This window comes from Dipodomys merriami, unplaced genomic scaffold (genome assembly GCF_024711535.1).
Source record: "Dipodomys merriami isolate MVZ:Mamm:240054 unplaced genomic scaffold, mDipMer1.0.p SCAF_817, whole genome shotgun sequence".
Classification (NCBI taxonomy): Eukaryota; Metazoa; Chordata; class Mammalia; order Rodentia; family Heteromyidae; genus Dipodomys; species Dipodomys merriami.
Genome location: NW_027206421.1, coordinates 140,571 through 147,286, shown reverse-complemented (window position 1 = coordinate 147,286; position 6,716 = coordinate 140,571). Strand labels below are relative to the sequence as shown.

The 6,716-nt window shown below is 40.5% G+C and overlaps 1 long non-coding RNA gene across 1 annotated transcript in view; it reads left to right on the top strand.

The window, feature by feature from the left end:
• The first annotated feature begins 594 nt into the window (after positions 1-594).
• LOC138819763 (uncharacterized) overlaps positions 595-6,716 on the top strand; it is a 50,790-nt gene continuing 44,668 nt past the window's right edge. The window contains exon 1 of the long non-coding RNA XR_011369614.1: positions 595-859. This is a non-coding gene — a long non-coding RNA (uncharacterized lncRNA). The remainder of the gene's footprint in view (positions 860-6,716) is intronic.

Genomic DNA, 6,716 nt, shown 5'->3' with positions numbered 1-6,716 from the left:
GCTGGACCAGGATTCCAACTGTGGGCTATAGCTCCCACCACTTAAACCCGAGGATAGGGAACTCATCAGTCTGTCCAAGAACACCAGTAAGACCAATGATTAGGCAGGCACCAGTGGCCCTCAACAGTCTTCCTTAATACTTACAAGGCTGTGATGGGAGGATCATGGTCGAAGTCACCCTAGGCTGAAAAGTCCAGCTTCAGTGCCAACAAAGCTAGAATCCCTGTGGCTCCAGTGTGGAAGGCCAGCCTTGAGCAAAAGCAGCTCACAGACTGTGCCCATATCCTCAGTTCATGGTCTGGGACTGGGAACAAACAGCCATACACAATGATCTGTGCAGCCATGCAGCTAAAGCAGGTCACCCTCTTGTCTCCAACTGAATTGGACATTGTTCCCTGGGAAAAGGGCTGGGGGAGCTGCTATCTTCTTGACTCCGCCCATGCTGTTTGCATCACAGGATTCTGGCCAAACCCCTATTCTTTCATTGTTCTTTCTGACCAATGAGATAGAAGAATGGTGGCCACGCCCACATTCCATGCTGCCTGGTAGCACCAGGATTCCCTCTGTTAGTTTACACCACTACCAGCAGTTGAGGAAGGTATAGATGGCTGAGTGGTGAGAAGAGACTCAAGGCGACTGGAATATAGAAGGCAATTGAGATGCCTCCTTAGTCCCCAGTCCCCTCACCGCCTTCCCAACGTTCAGAATTTCAGACCAGGCAATGGCACCCTGCCAGGCTGTGTAAAGCCCCAACTTGGTCAATGGCCTTGGTTCTTTGAGGCCATGTGTCTGCAATGCCACTGCCATTCCTGCTCGCCCCACCTGGAGCAGCCTCAAGCAACTTCTCCCAGGAGCACATGTGAGTGGCTGCCCAAAACCACCCCTACCCTGGGTCAGACACCCCACTGAGGGCACCAAGACCCGCTACATGTTTCCTTTCCCTGGCTCTGAGGAGCCACCTTTCTGTTTTGGGCACTTCTGAAACAGAGCCTCTATATGCTCTGGCTGGGCTGGATTGATGTCCTCCTATCTGTGACAGGTATGTTCCACGGGGCCTGGTCATCTGTAGTTGCATTGGTAGACATGTAGCAACATGCACAGTCATCGATTTAGATGGATTATCTCAAACATTTAGTCCACAGCAGCCGATTCTTTTTTTTTTTTTTTTTAATTGTGAAGATACTGTCCAGAGGGGTTAAAATTACATGGGCAAGATATGAGTACATATCTTATCAAGCATTGTAGCCTCCTTTGTTTTCCCTTCCCATCCCATCCTTCCCCCCCCCCCACCGGACCATCCCCCTCCCCCAACCAGAGTTGTCAAGTTCAGTTTCGACATACCACTTCTACATCTCATTGTTGCAATGGGTCCAACTTTAGTCCCTATTTCAATGATTTGTTTTTTCCCTTCCCCTCTATAAATTATAACAACATCAAATACAGTGAAAGCAGGGATTATACCGTGGGGGAGGGATATAAAAAGCAACAAATAAATAATCTTATGAATGTACTAGAAACAATCGTATGAAAGAAAAAAAATGAATAGATATCTTAGGGTTCTTTTCACTAACATGAATTTATCTGAACTTTTATGCTTGACTCAGATATATACTAGTTATTGCAAATAAGGGAAAACATGGGACCTATGTTTCTTTGGTTCTGGCTTACTTCACTTAATATAATCTTTTCCAAGTCTTTCCATTTCCTAACAAATAGAGCAATATCATTCATTCTGATGGAGACATAGAATTCCATTGTGTATATATAACCCATTTTTTTGATCCATTCATCTACCGAAGGGCATCTGGGTTGCTTCCATATCTTAGCTATGGTAAAAAAAAGGCTGCAATAAACATAGTTGTGCTGGTAGCTTTAGTGTGGTCTTCTTTGTAAACATTTGGGTAAGTGCCCAAAAGTGGGATTGCTGGATCATAGGGGAGCTCTATGTTGAGTGCTTTGAGGAACCCCCATACAGCTTTCAAGAGTGGTTGAACAAATTTACACTCCCACCAACAATGAAGTAAGGTTCCCTTCTGTCCCCATCCCCTCCAGAATCTGTTATCAGAGTTCTTCATTATAGCCATTCTAACTGGGGTGAGGTGGTATCTCGATGTTGTTTTGATTTGCATTTCTTTTATGGCTAGAGAGGTTGAGCATTTCTTCATTAGTCTATTGGCCATCCTTCTTTTCTCTTCAGAGAAGTTTCTCTTTAAGGCTTTAGCCTTATTTATTGGGTAGTTGTTTCTTTGAGGATTTGTTGTTGGGGGATTTAATTTTTTGAATTCCAAGTATATTTTAGATATGAGACCCTTGTCTCTAGTATGGCTAGTGAAGATTTTCTCCCAATCCGTGGGCTTTCTATTGATCTTTCTAGCTATGTCCTTTGCCATGCATAAGCTCTGCAACTTCGTGCAATCCCATTTGTCCAACCTTTCTTTGATTTCTTATGTTTCTGTGTCTCTATTAAAAAAAATTCAATCTGTGCCAAGGAGACCTAGGATTTCTCCTATTCCATCCTGCAATGTTTTCAGAATGTCTGCTTTGACTCCGAGGTCTTTGATCCATTTGGAGTTGATTCTGGTGCAGGGTGATATATAAGGATCTAGCTTTAGTTTTCTACAAGTAGTTAACCAATTTTGCCAGCACCCTTTACTGAAGAGGCTGTCTTCTTCCATTCTATTATTTTAGCTCCCTTATCGAATAGTAGTTGGCTATATGTCTGTAGGTTCATTTCTGCGTTTTCAATTTTATTCCATTGGTCCTGAGGTCTGTTCTTATGCCAGTACCAAGCTGTTTTGATTACAATTGCTTTGTAGTAGAGTTTGAAATTTGGTATGATATTCCTCCAGCACAGTTTTTTCTGTTGAGGGTCGTTAGCTATTCGGGGTCTTTTATTGTCCTCTATGAATTATTTGATTGCCTCTTCTATTTCCTTGAAGAATGAGGTTGGAATATTGATAGGTATCGCACTGAATTTGTAGAGAGCCTTGGGAAGGATTGCAGTTTTCACGATGTTGATCTTTCCAATCCATGAGCATGGGAGTTTTTGCCACTTTCTAAGATCTCTTTTGATTTCCTTTTTCAGGTTTTTAAAATTTTCATCATAGAGATCCTTCACTTCTTTCGTTAAGTTAATTCCTAGGTATTTTATTTTTTGTGGGGCTATTATGAATGGAGATGCTTTCCTAATTTCAGCCACACTTTTCTCATTGTTGGCTTTTCTGTAAAAGCCATTGATTTTGAGGGGTTAAATTTATACCCTGCTTCTTTGCCAAAGTTTTGAATCAGCTTGAGTAATTTGGGAGTGGAGTCTATTGGATTCTTTAAATACAAGATCATGACATCTGCAAACACGGAGAGTTTTACTTCTTCTTTCCCTATTTGGATCCACTTTACGTTTGCATCTTGTCGTATTCCTGTAGCTAGGCATTCTAATACTAGATTGAAGAGAAGTGGAGAAAGTGGACCTTCTTGTCTCGTTCCTGAGTTAAGAGGAAATGGCTTTAGTTTTTCACCATTAAGTATAATGCTGACTGTAGGTTTGTCATATATAGTCTTTATTGTATTGAGGAAAGTTCCATTGATTCCTAATTTTTCCAGAACCATCATCATAAAGGGGTGTTGGATCTTGTCAAATGCTTTTTCTGCATCTATTGAGATAACCAGGTGGTTCTTATCTTTGCTCCTCTTGATGTGATGAATTATATTAATTGATTTGTGTATATTGACCCAGCTTTGCATCCCTGAAATGAATTCTGTTTGATCATGGTGTAGAATTTTTTCAATGAATTGTTGAATTTGATTGGCCAACATTTTGTTGAGATGTTTTGCATCAATGTTCATCAAATAAATGGGTCTATAGTCATCTTTCTGTGATGTGTCCCTGCCTGGTTTGGGCATGAGGGTTATTATGGCTTCATAGAATGAGTTCGGTAGTGAACTTTCTCTTTCAATTTCATTGATGATTTGGAGGAGTGTTGGTGTGAGCTGTGTTTTCAAGGGCTTATAGAATTATCCTGTAAAGCCATCTGGTCCTGGGCTTTTCTTAGATGGGAGGTGTGTTATTGATGTTTCTATCTCAATGCTTGATATGAGCCTGTTAAGATGGTATAACTCATCTTGGTTTAGTTTTGGCATGTCAATATTTGCTAGGAAAAGGTCCATTTCTGCCAAGTTCTCAAACTTATTAGCATAAAGTTTTGAGAAGTATTCCCTTATAATGTTCTGAATCTTGGTTGTTTCTGTGGTGATGTTTCCATTCTCATCTCTGAGTTTATTTATTTGGGTGTGTTCTCTTCTTTTTCTTATAAGATTTGCTAAGAGTCTGTCAATTTTGTTAATATTTTGGAAGTAACAAATCTTTGTTTTGTTGATTCTTTCTATGATTTTTTTGGATTCTAATTCATTTAATTATGATTTAATTTTAATTATTTCTTACCATCTACTGGATTGGGGATCATCTTGCTGCTCTTTTTCAAGGAGACTCAGATGTTTCATTAAATGGTTGGTTTCAGATCTCTCCAATTTGTTGATGTATGAACTCAGAGCTATAAACTTGCCTGTGAGTACTGCCTTTGCTGTGTCCCAAAGGAGCTGGTAATTTATGTGTTCATCAACATTTGAATTTCTTTTCTAATCTCTTCCATGACCCACTCGTGATTCAGCAGTGTGTTGTCCCAGTGTGTTACAGGATTTTCTCTGTTGGCTTTTCCTATTGAGTTTTAATTTTTTACCCTTGTGGCCTGAGAGAATGCAAGGTATTACTTCAATGTTTCTGAAAAGAGATAAAAAAGTACACACACATATACCCCTAAAATAAAAATTATGAGAGGAAGAAAAAAATTAATAGAAAAAAGTTAAAGTAAAAAATTAAAAATTAAAAAAACTTTTAGAAAAAAATTATAAAAGGTTCAAAAAAAGAGTTCTTTGATTTTTTTGTGGGGTATGAGAAGGTCCTGTATGTCCCTTGTGTTCTTAACCTGTCTCTTTTTGGAGAGACTGGTCTACTTGTGTTTGATTTTCCCTGGCTTGAATGGTTTCTTAAGTCAGTTTGAGCAGGCAGAAAAATCACAGCAGACGATTCTTGACCACAGGTGAAGCTCTGGGTAGGTTCGTAACAATCAGACCTCATTCTCCTCACAGGACAGTTGTGAGGAAACAAGGGATTTATACAGAGGGATCTCTGGAGCATGGCTAGGAACAGAGGAAGTAGTCTTCAGATAAGGTTCTCGGCAATTCTTTGAAGAAATGACAGGAAGATAGCCAGAAAGGGCTCAGGCAAGGCCTGTTATTAATTGTGCAACAGATGTGGGATTATGAAACAAAACATGGCTCTCTCTCATCATTACCCTATCCCCATGAGGAAGATGATCCTTCACTGTGTTGAGTTTTGCAGCTGGAGATACCAAGGCAGAGAGAAGCCAGGTGACCTACTTATGACTTCAACTTCAGAGGAAGCTCTGCCTGACTTTGCTACCATGCTCCCTAGGACAATGGGTGCTATTCACTCCGCTTCTTGTGGTAGGAAGTCCACTTCTTGTCAGTCGTGGGGCTAGAATTCTAGGCATGGGCGATGTTCCCAAAAGCCTCAGCAAAAGGCTAGTGTTCTACCACTTGAACCCACAACACTACTTCTGATTTTCTGGTGGTTCTTTGGAGATAAGAGTCTCACAGATGTTCCTGCCTGGGCTGGTTATGAACCATGATCCTCGTATCTCAGCTTCCTGTGTAGTTAGGATTAGAATTCTGAGCCACTGGCACCAGACTTAATTGTAATTCTGACTTTTTTCTCTCTCTCTCTTTCACAAGAACTGGTCAAATGGGTGCTGGAGGAGGGGGCCCAGCATCCCCATGTGGCTGGAACCCAAGGTTGGCCCTCTCATTCTGGAGGTTGGCTGTGGGTCAGGAGCTGTCTCCTCAGCTTGTTGAAACAGCTCCATGAGATAAGCCCTTCTGTTACCTGGCTAGACCATAACAGTTATTCATTGTCCATCCAGCCTTACTAGACTTATTGTATTGTATTGCTTTCTACATCATTTTCTAGCAGTTGGCCAAAATTATGATACGTAGTTACAGAATGAAAGTAATGCCATCTTAAGAAAGTTATTTAGGGCTCTGGTAATGTGGCTTCCTAGTACGGTGATTGCCTAGCATCCATGAAACCCTGGGTTCAATTCCTTAGTAACACACACACACACACACACACACACACACACACACACACATACACACACACACACAAAACCACTGGAAGTGGTGCTGTAAAAATGATAGAGAGCTAGCATTGAGCAAGAAAAAAAAAGCTCAGGAAAATTCCCTACCCCTGAGTTTATGCCCCTCGACTGGCAAAAAGAACAAAAACAAATCAAATCAAAACAAAACAAAAACATTCAGTTAGTAAATGCAAAATAAATAACCCAAACTTGGAATATATAATTGCTCCTTCCATACTGACACCTGACAAAAGTTCCTAATTCATGTACTTTACTTATATGAGGATACAGTGTTGAAAAAAGTCACAGCAATTAATGCCAGGGATGTGCTTAGATGTCAGGTAACGTTTAATTCTGGAAATTCAACCATTCCTGGATTTGTGTCATCACTGCTAATCACAAAGAGGATGGTAGGCTATGTGTGATTTTGAAATCTTTTTGGTCAGTTATGGCACCAAAAATGCAGAGGCTAATTAATAGTTGTGAAAGAAAATAAGGAATAAC